Here is a 17,934-nt window from a genome sequence, read left to right on the forward strand (position 1 = left end):
TCCAGAAGGTATTTTTTTGGTTAACAGGCCCGTGCAAATGATGTCAACTCTACTGTAAGGAGCAGAGTAGGCAGGAGAGGTAATGACTATTGCTACCTCCTCGCCCCATCTCCACCCTCTTGGTTATAGTTATGTTGGTGCATTTTTACAGACTGTAGCATGCATTTTTCCAGATTTATGTTCTTCCAGATTTCTGCATTTTAATTGGGAAAATAGAAATAAGAGTAGAGAATAGAGGGTGAAAATCACCAAGGTTATAATTACCGAAAAGGAAAAACTTCTGGGATATAGTTGTCTGTTAAACTCTGGATTAATAAGTCCCTAACCAGTGAAAAACCTCAATAAATGTTCATCAATGCTAACAGGACAAGGATTTAGTAGAAGAATTAAATGTAATAAAGTTTCGTGCATAACCAAGGACAGAAACAGTTCTACATTTTGTTTATATGAAAATTTGCCCTGTAAGAAGTGTGTGTGTGATGGTAGCAGGGCCCCCCATCAAGTGCCAAAGACCCAGTTATTGCCCTGAACAAACTGAGATCCCAGGAGGCCAAGTCATTTGGGCTTTGGATTACTCATTTGTAACATGAAAGAACTGAACTAAATTATCTGATATAATTTCTACATATAATGATTTGATTTTGTAATTCATATCCTAGAGTTATATTTCCAGAATGACCCACATTGTTTTGATGAAGAGGTCAATGATAGTAGGGGGCCAGCCCCTAATTACACCTTCAAAAATAAGAGAGGCTGTACTCTTTTTAATCACATGCAGTCCATTTGGGGTGTGTCATATAAATACCACAGATAACACAGAAAGAGCCTATTACCTCTAACTCTCTGGGCACTTCCCACTGTTCCCAATGGGAATAACAATGGGGGACCCAGAGCCCACTGCTTATGTGAATCCCTGCTTTAGGGGTCACAGTTCAATTGCATCTTTATCATGTGAAGCTAAACTGAAATTAGATAGAAAATAACATATAACAGAGGTAAATTAATGCCAAGTTTGCTCTTTTTGAATACAATCAATACTTTTATTCTAATAATTTTAAAGTTGTTAAGTTGAATTAAAATTATTTCTTTACCAGAAAGCTGGCGTGAAGAAAACCCCAAAATCCAGGAACTTAAAACCATTCTTCTCTATGTGGTTCATATCATGGCACACACAGAACAGGTTAGAAGCTGAAAATCTAGCCACCCAAAGATATACCATTATTTTATGTGCCACTAAGAAAGAAAAGAATAATTTCTCCCACCTGTAATAGCAGAGCTTGGCTTCTGATACGTCTCATCTGTTGCTGGGCATCTTCCTTTCCTCAGACTCATAAAGCATTTGACTATTCGTCCTTCCTATGGCATATTTTGCTTCAACAAAGTCACATTTACATCCACATCTCTGTTTCCATGCCATTCTGTGCACACAATAACTTTTTTTTTTGCTTCAATGTTGAATCGTAATGTATTTTAATGAAGACATTTTGGGGGAACTCAACTCAGTGTAAGCAGTCCAATGACGTACCCCACCCCCTCAGTTAAAGTTAGGACAATATGAACAGCTGCAACCAGGTTTAGTGAGTCTGTGTGCAAGATATGAAAACTACCTCATTAAATTTATGTGCAGACTATGACAACTACCTCATCACTCCCACCTGGCCAAAAGCAATCGCAAAATATTGATAAGGAAAAACATTTGTATTTCGGAAATGTGAAATGAGGAAAAAGATGTACATCTTCAAATCCATCGACTAAGGACGAATGAGTACGATTTCTCTTAGTCCGGGGCAACCAGTCTGAAGACCCCAGCAGATCAAGCCCACCCATGTGCCTTAAGGAGAAAGAAGAACAAGAGCTCATACCCCATTCTCAGCCCAGCACACTGATGATCTATGGAGAGATTATTGAAATCTATGGAAAGAACTTCCAGACAATCTTTCGCTACATATAATTCTGTAGAGTAGTGACTCGTTGCGATGTAACAAATTAGAATCCATTTGGCCAAAGTCACTACTTGCCTTTGGCTTTGCAATCTATCTACCTTGACAAAACTGAGGATTTACATCCATGTCTTCTCGTTTCTTTTTATTCTTTCAGAGAATTTGTATCCTTGCTCTTTTTTTCTAGTATTTGTTCTTTTGCTTGGTTGTGTTTGTTTTTGTTTGTTAGTTTTTGCATCAGAAGGCCACTACAGATGCTTGGGGGAGGTGGGGGGCAGTGACATGGCATTTGGGAAAGTTTACTTGGTGGCAGAGTGCAGACACATTGCAGAGAGTGTGGCTGAGGCAGTGATCTTACATGCCAGCCGACGTGGCTTTTTGAGTATTATAGCTGGTTGGGGTGGAATATCAAACATTTCCTTGCACCCGTCTCTGCCTTTCCTTTGGTTTGTCAACATGCCTCTATTCTCCATCATCCTCCCTGTCCAGGACAAAGGGAAGTACTTCCCGTCCTTACTGCATGAGGTAATGACTTGGGTCCGTGTTACACCCTCTCCAACATCCTACCTCCTGAGGAATAGAAACTCGCTTGCTTGGTTTTCTTGTTGACCTTGAGTGAGTGAAACAAATAATAGACTCTGGGTCTAAGTCCCAGCCCTTGGCCTCTGTCCTGCTCCAAAGCCCATTCTAGCCTCAGGGGTGTTTACTGTGAAAGCTCACTGAAATCGTCCTCACAATCATCTAGCCGTCTAGACCACGACAGTCAGCCCTACTACAACACAAATTTGTTCCTAAAACTACGCCCAATTTTAATAAGTAATTTCTAAAAGAAACGAATAAGTATATGTAGAGCTGAGTACCAAACAGACTCGGGTACTTTGCCTCCAGCCCACAGACACACCTTCACCTACATGAACCTGATTGTAAATGTAAAGTTTTGTTTTATTTTCCTGTGAAACATGCAGGTAGTACTCAGGCCTCCACCTCCCAATCTGCTTGATTATAAATGGGTAGGGCTGGATATTAGTGAATATTAGGCATGATCAAGTACCCATAATTCATTCATTCATGCATTCATTCACTCATTCATTCAGTGTCATGTGTCAGGCATTGTGTTGGGAATTGAAAATACAAAGCTAAATACAATGTAAGCTCTGTCTCTAAGAATTCGCAGTCTTGTGGGGGTAGAGGCACACACAAACAGATGATTATAACATAATGTGATAAGCACCCTGTCGGAGACAGGCCTAAAGTATTAGAGAAGTGCAAAGTCAGAGGTGCCCTAATTCCCTGAGACTCCAGAGTTAGACTTCCCTCCAGTAGACTTCCATCATCATATGTGACATCTCGGATGAGAACTGAAAGGAGATGCTGTTTAAGCAGAAGAAAAGGAAACTATAGAACAGGAGGCTTTGTTTACACTCCAGGTAAGGAAATCGAGGGTTAAAAAAAGTAATCACACCAACGCAAAAAGAGGAGGAAGACAGCAAAGTATCAGGAATGCAGCTGGATGAATAATTGATGAGCTGGTGGCCTAACAGAGAGTCTCATTAATATAATCCTGCAGTTTCATTAAGTACTGTTCCAGGCTTGTCTTGGAGGGGGCCTCCTGAGTCTTGATTAGGGATTGTGTGGCTTTCGCATTGACATCAGAACTTTGGGTCTTGGGTTTTGACAACCGCTTCCTAAGCTCCTATTCTTTTACCCCAGCACCTTTTAGAAGCTCTTCTCGATGCCCCTCTCACTAATCATGGGCCCCTAACCATGACAGTCAGTCCTAGTAAATAATATATCAAGATAAATGATAATTGTTCTGTTTTAAGTGTCTCCTAATGAGCATCATAAATTAAAAATTAATATTGCAAAGACTGTATGAATAGCATCAAATCCATAAACAAAGCAGCGGGTATCACGCTTGCAAATGAAAGCTAAACACCTCCCCTGTCCTCTTTCCCTTTCCCTACCTCTCTCTGCCCTCCCTCAACTCCTTCCTCACCTTTACCCCAGCTCTATCCTAGGTCTGCAATTCAGGCTATCAGGAATTATGCCACAAATAACAACACCAAAAATGTTTTCCCCACCAGTTATTTCTGCTCTGCTACTTACCTACTTGACTTAGTGTGATCTGAAGACTGAATCCAGAAATTTTATTTCTCATTTTACTTGGCCAGAGATGAAGAAGGTAGAATTGAATTACAAAAAAAAAAAAAAAAAAAAAAAAAAACTTTTATGTGGGTCAGATGAACTAGGTCAGATCTTAAACAAAGGGTGAATATAGTGTCCCTTTTATTGGCATCAAATAAGTGCTGTCCTTCCATCTTAGAGAAAGACATTTCAAATGGAGCCACATTTAAAGGAAAACCATATACTAAAATATTAATGAGAGGGTTTTGTTCCTTGTCTGCATAGATTATACTTATTTTATCCTTTTTTGGGTGCATTTCTGAATGTTGTAAATATCTACAATTATTATTATTACGTGCACAATAGAGGAAAGAAAGAAAATGTCCATGCAGAAGTGAAGAAGAGTACTTGGTGGGGCACAGAAGCCCTGTCACAAAGGTTAAAATAACCATCATTTTACAAGCAGGTCTATAAGGCGGCAGACACTGTGCTAGGTGTGTGCTATCTCTATCATTCACAGCAGCACTGAAAGGTAGATGATATTCTTTCCAGAATCTAATCGCTGTCTAGTGGAAAAGGAGGCTTAGCCAACAGGCTGGGGCAAATCCTTTCTTCAAGGACTTTTTTTCAAGTCCTTTTTTTTTTTTTTTTTTTAAAGACAGACACACAGACTGTCTTGGCCGTACGGAATGAACTATTCCACTTATGTAACCGACGCCCCTTATTGCACCTCACAAGCTGCTGGTTATGTTTGGCGCAGGATGCCAATGGTGCAACTACACACAGGTCATGCTCAGCCAAATAACGATTCCAGGCCACATGACAATCCTCACTGTAAATGTAGATAGAATTGGCTCTGTTCTATAGAAAATCAATTTGACAAAAACTTTGGTTCACTTGCTTTAGGACTAGAAGAATAAAGATTTCCCAAGCTTTCAGTGATTGCCAAACTCTCTATGCCAGTTTCACGAGCGCTCCATGTCCCTGAGTGCTACCTCAGTTGATTCATGGGGTTTACTGATCTAAAGATTCAAGGGTCAAATGTTCACACAGCCATGTACGAAGAAACTATAAAAACAATTTACCTTTTTTGGCCAGTGAGCTACCTAAGCAATAAAGGTAGTATCATTTCAGGCTGTTACCTGGATTACTTCTACTAAACTTAGCTAAACGCCATATCCATGCCCCTGACGACTGCAGAAGAGCCACTGGTGCTAGTGCTGGGGCCACTGGGATTCCCGCACACAGCTGGAGGTACTAACAGTCCTAATAGCTTGAAAACCCGAACCTCTTTCTTCCTGGGATTCCCTAAACCCAACAACAGCTAAACCTCTCAAAAACCAAAGTGCACAGAAGTATCCAGCACTTTAGCTAATTAAATCCATTGCAGAAGCAGGAGAATTCCAAGAACAGCAGTCATACATTTTTGTTTTATAAAAAATGCCCCCAATGAAACAGCAGATCTGAATGCAAATGTAAAACCAAGCATTTGATAATGTTCCCTTTCACATCTGTCAACATTTTAGAGAAACTTCAAACAGAATATACTTTTGGTTCTAGAAATTCTTACTTTATCCACTGAATACATTTGAGGCGACTTTATTTCCACAGGTACCCAGGTTTCACATGAAAATTATCACAGACCTTTGAAGCTGGAAAAGATCATGAGAGTCACACAGGCCTCCCCTCCCCCCATTCAACATGTGTGATGAAAGTTCAGGGAGGTTGAGACATGGCGCTAGGTAGCTCATATGATTAGATTTCAGGAAATCTAAAGGCTGAAGAGAAATTGGGGGCAGATTTCCCATTGTACCCTTCGCAGTTGAATGGCAAATGACTCCAACTGTGATCAAGGGCTGAACCAGACAAAAATCACTGGCCACCTGACCTTTTGGTATTTTTACAAGCAAAATTAAATAGAGAATTGAAACATTTGCCCAAATTGCTTTGGTTAATTTATTGAACTTTGTTTAGCTTTAAAAAAAATATGAAGTAGAATAGACTATGTGACACATCTTGTAGCGTTTAAATAATAGTAAGGTCACATTTGGTGTAAAATATGTTATTTTTATTATATCATACGAGAGTATTATTTCATGGAAGTTTTCATGTTTCAATTACAACTGACCCTTGAACAACACAGGGTTGAGGGGTGCCAACCCTTGCGCGTGGTTGAAAAATCTGAGTATGGCTTTTGATTCCCCCAAAACTTAACTACTAATAGCCTACTGTCGACTGGAAGGAAGCCTTATCAATAACATAAACAGGTGATTAACACATATTTTGCATGTTATATGTATTATGTACTACATTCTTATAATAAAGTAAGCTAGAAAAATTAGAATGTTAAGAAAATTATAAGGAAGAGAAAATACACATACAGTACTATACTGTAAAAAATCCGTGTATAAGTGGAGCTGTACAACTCAAACATACGTTGTTCAAGGGTCAACTGTCTATTTTAGTACATGTGCTGCCAAAGCAAGCACAAGGGTCAACTGTCTATTTAGATGTGTACCTCTTTGTATGTATATCTATTTACAGGTACACACAAATGCTGAGTAACAATGTATGTCTTATTGTGGGTCATACTAAAAAGAAGGAAATTCAGCTTAATAGGATTTTCACTTTTGGCTCCACTTAACTTTCTTAAAAAAAAAAAAAAAAAACTAAGAAATGTAAAATAGCATGTTCTCAAAAAAAAAAAAGTGGGGATCTTTGTGCTAAACAGTCATTTCTTTTTAAGTCACTGCAGTCTAAAATGTTCTTTCTACCCTAGACCTATTACAGCATTCTGTAGATTATTAATAAGGAAACATTAAGCATCAGAAACTAGAGAATGGACAAATACATAACAGATGAAAAAGGAAACAGAACATTCCTTCATGGTATTAAGATACACTTTTTTTTTTCTTTCCTAAAATCTAAGTTTGGGATACACAGCAAATTGAATTTATTCAGTTCCTGGCACATAGTAAATGTTTCATAATATGTGTTGAATGAATGCTGAACTAGGAGATAAGAGAGTCAACTTGCAGTGCAAAGCTGGGTAAAATTCTTAACTTCTCTGAGCTCCAACTTTTCAACTGGTAACAAAGAAATGGTGGGGCAAGAGCAGTGTTTCCTCCAGAGACATCTGCAGAACTATTTTCTTGGAATGTTAATAGACAACCCATGAAAATCATTTGTAACTGACAGATTAATAGGTGGTCCCTTCACCAGATTTCTATGTCCTCCGTCTTCATCTATATATTCCTAATCATTCAATGAGTCCTAACTTCCTGGCTCAGAAATAGTGGCTGAAGAGAAGGAGGAGGAGGAGGAGGAGGAGGGAGGAAGAGGGGGAAGAGGAGGATTCAAAAAAGATCAGAAAAAAAAAATCACTCTGGATTTTTTTTTTTTTTTTAGTAGGAAAAAATAAATGTCCAACTACACAGACACAATTCTATCTAGCCCCCAAACTAAGAACAAATGTTTTGGCTGTGAATTCGTGACCTGTTTTATTTTCCATATATCCTTTATTTTTGTACATCTGACAGAGAAACAGAAGGCATTTTGGCTCAAATCCATATCTTGCCCAAAAGACACCACAGCAAAGGGCTCTGCATCATTTCTTTGAGAATGGTTCATCAGTACTTACTTAGAGGCTGGAAATAGCATGAACCCCACCCACCTGCTTCTGCGACTTTTGGATAAAAACGGAGGCAAATGAGCTCTAGTTCTTGAGTTGTACCTGCCATCGCCTACAGCTGCAACTCTGGCTCACAGATATTAGTGTCAAGAAACAAAGATAACCATGTCTGTGAAGAGATCCTGAGTTTGGGTAGCCAGACTGCATGGTTCGTCTGGAGAAGTACAGTGTAATAGTTAAACGCATAATGTTAAATTAAGCAAATCACTGAGAACTCTAAGCTTCAATTTTCTCATGTAAAATGGGAATAAAACTAGAATCTACCTTAGACGTTGTGGAAAGAATGAATAAGAAAATACATTTGTGGGACTTGACCCAATACCTGATACAGAGTAAGTGTTCGATAAATGGTGTGTATTTCATGATGGTATAACTGAATCCAGATCATGATTAAAAGATCAAGAATAAAGAAATCTTAAACAATGTGTTAGGGTAGACACATTCTACTGTGATGTAGAATGTATTAGAAAGACACCAAGAAGGTATCCTAGTTGAATTGGAAACCAGTGGTTCATTTTGGTTCGTTTTGGTTCATTTTGGTTCGTTTTGGTTCATTTTGTTCACCTTACCCTCGCTGATGACTTTAAACTGTGAAAGAAAACTAGTCGGTTACTGCTAGATGACTAGCAAATCTTGTCCTTAATGGGTAAAATGGGGAGCCAGAGAAGCATCCATGTCTCAGGAGATATCTTATTGCCATCAGTTTCCTTTCTTTGTTTAAAATAGCAACACATTTAGGACCAAAAATGTTGGGCATTTTACCGCCATCCTGCCATCCTGAGGTTTGTATGTGCCAATGAACACCTTCTAGTTATCATTATTAAGCACTGATATTTCATGCTGTGATCTCTAATTACCATTATGGGGTCAAAGATGGCTTCAGTTTACCTGGCAGGACAGATTACTGGAAGTGGAGACAGAAGCACTTTGCCCAAAGGGCCCATAGTCTGCACAAGGAACTGGACCACCAGACCCTTAAACATGGCCATCAGCCATATAGTAATGCCGACCCTTAACCGTCCCACCCAGCACAACAAATTGGGTTCACACTCACTCATTTTCCAGAGATGCTCGGATGGTGAGCACAAGCCTCAATTTTTCCAGGTGTCCGTAACTGCAGCAATGGTTGACAGGCTGAAACAAGGGATATTTGGGGGAAAAAATAATAGTAAAGACTTAATTAAAGGATACCCATAGAAGGCAAAAGAAATTACCCAACCCATTTGCAAAGCACACACTGGAAATGAATGGGTTCTTTAGTGTTTGGGACATTTTAGTGTTATAAAAATGTAGACTATAGAGCTATTATATCAAGTAATTTATGGGATGAATATTGTAATTCATTGAATGTCACGACTTATCTTTTATTCATATAGTTACTATTCCATTACCAGAGAGGGAGGTTTGTCAAAGGTTAATTATTTTAAATTGCTCCAGCAAATTTATTTTGATTTGTACAATTTTTTTGAATAATCACAGGTCTATATATTCATACATCTTTATGAGGCTTCTTTTTAAAAAATAATATTCTTTGATGAGGCAGTTAAAGCTAGATAAATGCTTTAGTGATGTCTTTAAAATATACTCCCTTTAACTCTGGATGTAGATCTATAAAGAATTATTATATGATTATTGTTGTTGACATGATCAGTCCTTTTTAGAACTTTCTATTTTCCCCAAGAAAAATTCCAATTAAAAATTGGCTGAGAAATTGAGCATTGACTTTCTCAGGGGGTTAGTTATTGTATCTTTTAGCCTTGGGTCACTAGCTGGAATGACCCCCTGTATGGTGGATGAGGAAAACTGTCACAGCTGCTCTTAGGTGTGCCCCCAACTCTGTTTCACTCGAGATTGCCCCTCAGGCTGGGCACACCTCCTCAGGACATGAAAACTGGTCTTGGGGGGGACAATGAACACTGGAAGAGAGGTCAAATATTTTCAAAGTCGTGAAAATCATTTTAAATTATAAGCCTAACTTAGAAAGGAAGCCAGAAGCAAAGAGAGGAGTTTGGAGGCTACAGTACATACAGTATATACAATATATAGACTGATCCAGCTCCAGCTCCTTCAAAACCTATTGCCTCTCTCAGGAAGCCTTTCTGATTATGCTTGTTTTCTTTATGTTCCTCAAACACTTATATATCGAGTCTATATTTCATTAATATGGTCTTATTGTTATGTAGCTTTTTAATTATTCATAAATCATTTGAGAGTTAGAGATATAGTGAGAAAAGGCTCAATCGAGAGTCAGTAGATCTAGACTCACATTTAAGCCCCAAGGCTTATTATCTCTATGGGCTTAGATAGGTTGTTCTATTTGCCTGAGACTCAGTTTCTTTTATGTCAAAGAAGAATGAGAAAACCTATGTGGTTTGTAGAGCTGGCAATATGTTACCTAATAATTGCATACTTCTCCGGGTTTATAAAATTCTTGCATATTTATCTCATTTAATCCCCAAATGACAGAATAAGATGAGCACTATTACTCATCCATTTTTATGTGAACTGTATGAAAATACTATTTTTAACTACATAAATTATTATTATTTTCAGTCTGTAGATTTTATATCATCAATTTAATATTAATAGGCCTAAGACACAGGCCATATCTATCTTTTATTTCTTTCTTATTTTATTATTTCCTCATATCCCATTCTTTTAGGTGGCTTGATAAATAGATTCAGATCATAAATTTTTTCAGTACAGATGGCAAAGTGCTTTGTAATAGAAAAGCACAGTAAGGGTATATCTATATGTTGCTAGAGTAACATTAATTTTACTTGATGTCAGGAAGAACATAATAATCTACTATTTGATCAAAATTTTTACTTATTAATCAGTTGTACTGCTCTTATACACATGGCAAAATGTTCTTGGAAAGCACAAAAATTCCAGAAGTAAGAAATAAAATGCACATCTACTCTACAATGCTGTAGCTAACACAAGGCATAGTACATGATTCTGGAAATCATGAATGGTGGATCAGGCTGCGAGGTATTTCCTAGTTATGAGTAACCACTTCATCCCAGAGGATGTTTATTTTATTCATAATCAGTAGTTTGGGTGCTTGGCTCATAGTTGGTGCTCAATAAATACTAGCTAGGTATTAAGTCTTTCATTATACTCATATAAATCAGATCCTTTAGAAAACCACAAAATTTTAAAGAAGAACTTGGAATTCTGAAGTAAATTCGGAAAAGAGAGAGTGTTGGAAATGGGACTCACAGAAGAAAGTTAAAGAAGTTAGTCCCAATAAGAAAAGTCAGGGGAGATTACAAGCATCGTACAGCTTCCTACACAATATCTAGGGTGGAGCAGAACATGTTGGCACGGGGATCCTTGCAATTCCGCCGTGAAGAGAAGCAGCAGAAGTATGCTCAACTATGGTACAAAAGATGTGCATGAGTAAAAATAAATAAATATATAAATACATATGTGTGTGCATACACAAAATAAACCCTCACTGAGGAGTGGTAGAAAGTGAATAGGTAAGTTACAGCATTAGCGCTTCATTCCTGAGCTTTTGCTTCATTTTTTCCTGAGCTGTGTGTCAGACACAGGCAACAGTGTGCCTAAGTGCTTGGCTTACATTGTCTCATTAAACAAGTTCTCTGTGGTAGATGTCCTCACAGATGAGGAAGCTGAGGCTAGGAAGAGTAAGTAACTTGCCCAAAGTCACATAGCAGCGCTCAGCAGAGCCTGGAATTAGTGCGTATCTCTATCGCCTAGATCCAAGTGTCACTTAAGACACCCACCATATGCAATCTCAACAGTGACCAGCTCTACAATTTTTCCCTCCATGGAGCCCAATTTCTATTTTTTTTATTTTATTTATTAGACTGCATGAGAGCAAAAGCTGACGGACAGCTGTGATAATACAAAACCTAATACAAAATACTAATACAAAATACTAAATACATATACAAAGTACTACGAAATACTAATGCTGCTTAAAGACTTATTTGTTTAAGAAAAAAAAATATATATATATATACTATTTGCCTAAGTAATATTTACATATATTATTTGCCTATGGATATATTTATTTACCTAGACAAATAATATATGCTATATATAAATATATTCTTATATGCATATACATATTCATATATACAAATAAATATTACCCAGGCAAATATTTTACTGTAAGTCTTCCTTACCCAGATTTCACAGTAGAAGTAGAGCCCAGTAGGATAGATTCATTGAATCAGTGAGCAAAATGATTTCATCTTCAAAATGGAATATGTGGCCCTAAACATTTTCATTATCCTGCCATCTGGCCATACATCGATAAAGGATGCACTGAATTATTCTGTATGGCTCAGGGTTGGTCATCAGTTTCACCGCATTAGTTGGGTGTCCGTGAATCAGAGGTCCTCAGGAGAATGGTCAGGCTGCAATGGCGTGGCAGGCAGTTTGCATCGTCGTTGAACTATATTGGATCGGATTATTCTGTATTGTTGCTTAAAACTTAATCAATTGGTCACATGGCCAAATGGCCAAATATCCAAGAATCTATTGTCTAAAGTGAGACCTCTGTGTGAGGAAACACTGGACCGTAGTGTGAGCAGCATTGGCAGCAATTTTGTGACTGCGACAGCTCAGAGTATTGCCATAAATCACCAAGATGGTGGACTGGAAGGTAGGCCCTCAGAGAATATCGTGACAACAACAAACCCACCCTTTCCCAATTCTATTTAGCATCACCAGATAAAAGTGTTCTGCATCCAGTGTCTTTCACCAGAAATTATCTGATTGTTTCAGTCTTGTGGGCAGAGATATTTCCATTTTTATTTCTCCTTAACAAAGACCTCTAAGTCCAGAAGCTTCCTCCAAGGCCTGTGAAGTGCTATTCTGATCACCCCTTCATGTTTCTAAGCTGCTCTGGGATAATGTTGTGGAGAGAAGGGCCCCAAGGGAACAGCTGATTGGATTCTGGCAAGACGGACCAAACATCTGCTTCAAACAAAAGACATCTGCATATTTCACATTTATTTTTCATAATTTACAGAAGCAACCTGCCAAAATTCAGCAAGGGAGACTACACTAGCACGTAATTAGCTTAAAGTTTGCTTGCTTTAGAAGCACGAGCACGAAGCCCAGCAGCTCACCTGGGAGGACATCAAGAATGGTGGAACTGCAGTGTGATTTCTGGATATTCCATGTTAGACCTCGCTTGCCAGCACAGAAAACCCAGCTAGGCCTGCAAGGGAGAAGCAAATATGCCAGGGGTGACACTCGGAAGTTCTTTTGTCCCCACATCAAATAAAAGGGTTTCACACCAAAGGGGTGACCTAAGGTAATATCACTTATTAAATAACATTTGATTATGCAGAAGCATTTTACTTCCACCACTGAGTTCTGCAGTAGGCAGGTTAGATAATGGCACAATGCTACGTGACTTATGATCAAAAATGCATATACCGAAAGTGCCAATGGCATGGTGAGGAATTCTGTGTGCAATGTCGCATTATTTTTCAAAGCATCTGAAAGTATTTAAACCAAAAAAAAAAAAAAAAAACAGGAAAATATACATTTGTTGCCCAAACTGTAATATGTTTGGAATATATGATGAAAACAAAGAAAACAAGATAGTGGACAAAAAGATCGTGGAAGGGATGCAACAAATTATCTGCCCTGTAGGAATCACATCTTCCTAGCTAAGTCTCCAGCTTTGCAAGATCATCAGTAGGTGAAATAACTAAAGCTTTGAAGGGGAGGGACAAGGTGGCCGAAGAGTAGGGTCCTCAGTGCTCAGCCCCACCAACTTACTACCCTGCTCTCAAAGCCTCCGGGCACCTACCAATCCCACCTGAGATTTAAAGAGAGACGGGCACTGAGGGGGGCACTTGATGGGATGAGCACTGGGTGTTATGCTATATGTTGGCAAATTGAACTCCAATTTAAAAAAATATGTAAAAAAATAATAAATAAATAAAAAATAAAGAGAGAACAGCTGGATCACTACAGGGAGAGAAGTTTTTGCTTCTAGCAAGGCAGGAAGGCAGAAAAACTTATAAATAAATAAATAAATAAATAAATAAATAAATAAATAAATAAATCCAGTGGGGGAGGGACCCCAGGAGCTGGGGCTAAGGGAGCAGTGGGAGCCTGGGGGCCGTGAGCACTCCCTCCACCCCAGGTGGGAACTTCCAACATCCAAGCTGGAATCTTCCTGAAGGAAGAGTGCTCAGCAGGGGAACTGACCGGGCAGGACTGCAGGAGGGGCAGGGGCGCCTCCAGGTTCCCGGGGTCACTAGGAGAGGAGGGGTGCCCCGAGGAGAGCACCCTACGCACTGTGGCCGAGAACCATAAAGGGCTGGAGCGTGCCCTGGTGGGGGGGCCTGGGGAGAAGCCGGTGGTCAGGGGGTGCTCCAGGGGAGGGGCTGCACCTTACTACATTTGGGAGCTGAGGCCTTGGGAGTATGATTAAAACAGTGCAGGCCCCAGACCCCAGGGCACCAGGGGATACAGGCCAGGATCCTGCAGTCCCCCCCGGGATGGGTGGAGGTGGGGAGGGCACAGGGAAGTGAGGACACTCCTGCCACTGGGCTGCAGTGAGCTGTGTAGATCAGCGCCCCCACCCTGGGAGCATCCAGGCCAGTGCGGACTGGGAACTGTGGTAGTTACTGGGGGAGCTGACTCCAGAGCTGCAGACCTGGCTCCCACCAGTGTGGTTGTTCTTCCTTGTTCACCCTGTGCCTGGGAGAGGGGGCAGCTAGGGACAGAGGCCTCACAGGGCAAACAGCTCCCACTGAGCCGGGCACCTGGTGTGTGGGGGGCATCTCCCCAGGTGTACCCATTTGAGAATCAGCACAGCAGATGCTCCCCCAGGAGACCAGCTGGAAGGACAGGGGAAGAGCAAGTTCTTGACTGAGCAGTGCTGGAAAATTCCAGGATCCAGTGAAAATACCATATAGACCTAGAGGGTACGGTACCCCCCCTTTTTGAATTTTTTTTCCTTTTTCCATTACAACTCTTTTATATATCAAACTAAAAATTTCCAATATTTTTTCTCTTTTCCCACCATAACTACAATATGTTACCAGCTCTTCATTTTTAAGTGTTTTCCTTTTTGACAATTACACGTCTTAGGTCTATTTTTCACTTCTGGATTCTCTTCAACACATTCAATTCAATTTTGGGAGATACAGGAGATATGGGTTTCTCTTTTGTGTTTTTTGTTTTCTCTGCCTCGTTTTGTTCTAGAACAGCAGAAGTTAATACCTTCTAAACCATGACCAGCATGCACCAGAACCAAGTGGCATACCATGCCGGTTCATTCTGAGATTATATTCTCTCTTCATTCCCATTCTGCCCCCCTCTTTTATCTTGTTTATGTTTAGGTGGTCAATGTTGGGGGTTCTCTACAAGTATTGCTGGTTTATATAAATTTGGGATTGAGCATCTTCTAACATACAGAACAAAATATACTCAGAACCAAGAGGATCCCTCAGGTAGACATTCTCTCCACTACAACTTCTGCACCACCACTACCCCCAGTCCTGCCCTTTTCTTTTCTTTTTTCTCTTTTTCCTCTTTACTTTTTTTTCTTTTATTCTTTTTCTTTTTTCTTCTTCTTGGGGTTTTTTGCTCTTTTACTTATTACTACTTTATTTTTTTTAAATCTGTTTTTCACTTTAGTGGTCCTTTTGTTTTATGTTGTTCTGATCTTCTTTTTCATTTTCTGGTCTCTGACCCCACCAGAATCATCTAGGGTGGAATTTACTTAGGTTGTGGCTGATATTCTTGACTCAGCCTGCTCATACAGCCACTCTGCACTGAACAAAATGGCTAGAAGAAAGAATTCACCACAAAAGAAAGAATCAGAAACAGTATTCTCTGCCACAGAGTTACAGAATATGGATTTCAATTCGATGTCAGAAAGCCAATTCAGAAGCACAATTATAAAACTACTGGTGGCTCTGGAAAAAAAAGCATAAAGGACTCTAGAGACTTTGTTCTCTAGAAGAATTTAGATCTAATCAGGCCGAAATTAAAAATAAATTAAATGAGATGCAATCCAAACTGGATATTCTAAGTGCTAGGGTTAATGAGGTAGAAGAAAGAGTGGGTGACATAGAAGACAAGCTTATGGTAAGGAAGGAAGCTGAGGAAAAAAGAGGAAAACAATTAGGAGACCATGAGGAAAGGCTAAGGGAAAGAAATGACAGCCTGAGAAGGAAGAATCAATGTATAATTGGGGTTCCACAAGAGGCTGAGAGAGGGAGAGGACCACAAGGAATATTTGAACAAATCATAACTGAGAACTTCCATAATTTGGGGAGGGAAACAGGCATTCAGATTCAGGAGATAGAGAAGTCCCCCCCCAAAAAAAATCAATAAAAACCATTCAACACCTCGATATTTAATAGTGAAACTTGCAAATTCCAAAGACACAGAGAAAATCTTTAAAGCAGCAAGAGACAAGAGATCCCTAACTTACATGGGGAGATATATTAGATTAACAGCAGACCTCTCCACAGAGACCTGGCAGGCCAGAACGGGCTGGCTGGATATATTCAGGGTCCTCAGTGAGAAGAACATGCAGCCAAGAATACTTTATCGAGCAAGGCTCTCATTCAGAATAGAAGGAGAGATAAAGAGCTTCCAAGATAGGCATAAACTGAAAGAACATGTGACCACCAAACCAGCTTTGCAAGAGATATTAAGGGGAACCCTGTAAAAGAGGGAGGAAGCCCAAAGAAATAATCCACAAAAACAAGGACTGATTAGGTATTATGATGACACTAAATTCATATATTTCAATAGTAACTCTGAATGTGAATGGGCTTAATGATCCCATCAAAAGATGCAAGGTTTCAGACAGGATAAAAAAAAAAAAAAAAAAAAAACCAAGGCCCATCTATTTGCTGTCTACAAGAGACTTATTTTAGACCTAAGGACACCAACAACCTGAAAATGAAAGGGTGGAGAGCCATTTACTATTCAAATGGTCCTCAAAAGAAGCTGGAGTAGCAATCCTTATGTCAGATAAATTAAAGTTTACCCCAAAGACTGTAGTAGGAGATGAAGAGGGATACTATATCATACTTAAAAGGTCTATCCAAAGAGGACCTAACAATCATGAATATTTATGCGTCTAATGTGGGGGCTGCCAAGTATATCAATCAATTAATAACCAAAGTAAAGACATACTTAGATAATAATACACTAATAGTAGGAGACTTCTACATGGCACTTTCTGCAAATGATAGATATTCTAAGCACAACATCACCAAAGAAACAAGGGTCTTAAATGATACACTGGACCAGATGGATTTCATAGATATATACAGAACTTTCCATCCAAACGCAGCTGAATATGCATTCTTCTCAAGTGCACATGGAACTTTCTCCAGAATAGACCACATACTGGGTCACAAATCAGGTCTCAACTGATACCAATAGATTGGGATTATCCCCTGCCTATTTTCAGACCACAATGCTTTGAAATTAGAACTCAATCATAAGATGAAATTTGGAAGAAACTCAAACACATGGAGGTTAAAGAGCATCCTACTAAAAGATGAATGGGTCAACCAGGAAATTAGAGAAGAATTAAAATGATTCATGGAAACTAATGAAAATGAATATATAAACATTCAGAATCTTTGGAATACAGCAAAATCAGTCCTAAGAGGGAAATACATCGCCATACAAGCCTCCCTCAAAAAATTGGAAAGAACTCAAATACACAAGCTAACCTCGTACCTAAAGGAATTGGAGAAAGAACAGCAAGTAAAACCTACACCAGGCAGAAGAAGGAAGATAATAAAGATTCAAGCAGAACTCAATGAAATAGAGACCAGAAGAACTGTAGAACAGATAAACAAAACCAAGAGTTGGTTTTTCAAAAGAATTAATAAGATAGATAAACAAATAGCCAGCCTTATTAAAAAGAAAATAGAAGACTCAAATTAATAAAATCATGAACGAAAGAGGAGAGATCACAACCAATACCAAGGAAATACAAATGATTTTTAAAACATATTATGAGCATCTATATGCCAACAAATTAGGTAATATGGAAGAAATGGATGCATTTCTGGAAAACCACAAGTTACCAAAACTGGAACAGGAAGAAATAGAAAACCTGAATAGGCCAATAATCAGGGAGGAAATTGAAGTAGTCATCAAAAACCTCCCAAAACACAAAAGTCCAGGGCCAGATGGCTT

The 17,934-nt window shown here is 39.1% G+C and overlaps 1 long non-coding RNA gene across 1 annotated transcript in view; it reads right to left on the bottom strand.

The window, feature by feature from the left end:
• Window positions 1-17,934, bottom strand: part of LOC125755971 (uncharacterized) — a 53,511-nt gene that overhangs the window by 19,304 nt on the left and 16,273 nt on the right. Inside the window, exon 2 of the long non-coding RNA XR_007413660.1 lies at window positions 8,810-8,889. This is a non-coding gene — a long non-coding RNA (uncharacterized LOC125755971). The remainder of the gene's footprint in view (window positions 1-8,809; window positions 8,890-17,934) is intronic.

This window comes from Canis lupus, chromosome 10 (genome assembly GCF_003254725.2).
Source record: "Canis lupus dingo isolate Sandy chromosome 10, ASM325472v2, whole genome shotgun sequence".
Classification (NCBI taxonomy): Eukaryota; Metazoa; Chordata; class Mammalia; order Carnivora; family Canidae; genus Canis; species Canis lupus.